Source organism: Gekko japonicus, unplaced genomic scaffold (genome assembly GCF_001447785.1).
Source record: "Gekko japonicus isolate JY-2015 unplaced genomic scaffold, Gekko_japonicus_V1.1 scaffold30636, whole genome shotgun sequence".
Taxonomy (NCBI): Eukaryota; Metazoa; Chordata; class Lepidosauria; order Squamata; family Gekkonidae; genus Gekko; species Gekko japonicus.
In genome coordinates this window covers 1-1,190 of record NW_015219489.1, presented here as the reverse complement: position 1 = coordinate 1,190, position 1,190 = coordinate 1, and the positions used below count along the sequence as shown (strand labels likewise).

The following is a 1,190-nucleotide window of genomic DNA, read 5'->3' as shown; positions in this document are numbered from 1 at the left end:
CCTGATTTTTATATAAGCCTGTTTATGTTGCAGTAACGTACAGAGAGATCTTTTCAGCGCTGCTCCCTTCCCATTCCGAGACTGCACAACTCTACAAATTGTGTGATTAGGAAAAGGGCACATGTCTGATTTTGCTGGAACTGAGCATGCTTTCCAAAGAATAATAACAAAGCCATGAGTAAACTTGGGGCAGTGTACTTTACACTTTAGGAGAAAATCCGTGTATATTGCAGGTCATAAAATCTGAAAAAGCAGGACACCTGGTGAAGTCAGGGGGACAAAGAATTAAGAAACCCAGCACTGAAGAGAATAAAAGGTCACACACCAATGTGGGCCCCAGACCAGGAAAGCAGTTCTTACCTCCACCTCTGCCTGGCCTTCTCTTCTGCGTTACAACAGCTTGCTGTGGGCCGGGAGGGGTAGGGGGGAGAGGCAATGACTGAATGGTGGGCTTCTGTAACTGGGACTGCACTAGCAGGGACTTGGGGGGCAGTGGTGGAAGAGCATCCTGGCTGTTGTTTGAGGCATTGCTATAGGGTGGCGAAGGTGGCAACGGCAATGATGTTCTGTGTGAGGAAAAAGTAGAAGCCACTGGGGGAGGTGGTGGTGGTGGCGGCGGCGGCACAGGTGGGGGATTAATTCTCAGATCCAGCTGAGAGGAAGAAGGGCTGGGAGACTCGCTTGTTCTCCCTGGAAGCCCACAAGGTGGCACAAGAGGCAAGGGAGGAGGGAGGACACGTGAAGGGGATGCTGGCGTTTTGGGGGGCTTGTCGCTTTGTGGTGGGGGAGGGGGAGCAATGTTTGGGGAGGGTGGTTTGTCAGGACTTTCTGCAGGGGGAGGGGGAAGAAGTGGGGGAGGTGGGAAGATAAGTGAAGGTTTGCCGGAAGGAAATGGAGGGAGCGGTGGTGGCGGGGGAGGAGCTGGGACAGTGGGACGGGGCGGTATTGCTCGTTGGGCCCCGGATATTTCCAACTGATCCGCTGGCTTTGGGCTATCAGGTGTTGTTGGAAGGCTGCCGCCAGCTTTCCCATTACTGTTCAGTGAGCCTGGAGACTTTGGAGGAGGTGATGTTTTCACTCCCTGAGGCTGTCCAGTCCTATTCCCTGCAAAAACCAACCCAAAACTTTAGAAGGTAGAAAATGAATTCATGTACTCACGCCCCACTTATATGACTGAGCCAAGCCAGAAG

The 1,190-nt window shown here is 52.6% G+C and overlaps 1 pseudogene; it reads right to left on the bottom strand.

Annotated features, from left to right (window-relative positions):
• Window positions 1-360: 360 nt before the first annotated feature.
• On the bottom strand, window positions 361-1,124 carry LOC107125239 (annotated as a pseudogene).
• Window positions 1,125-1,190: the final 66 nt, after the last annotated feature.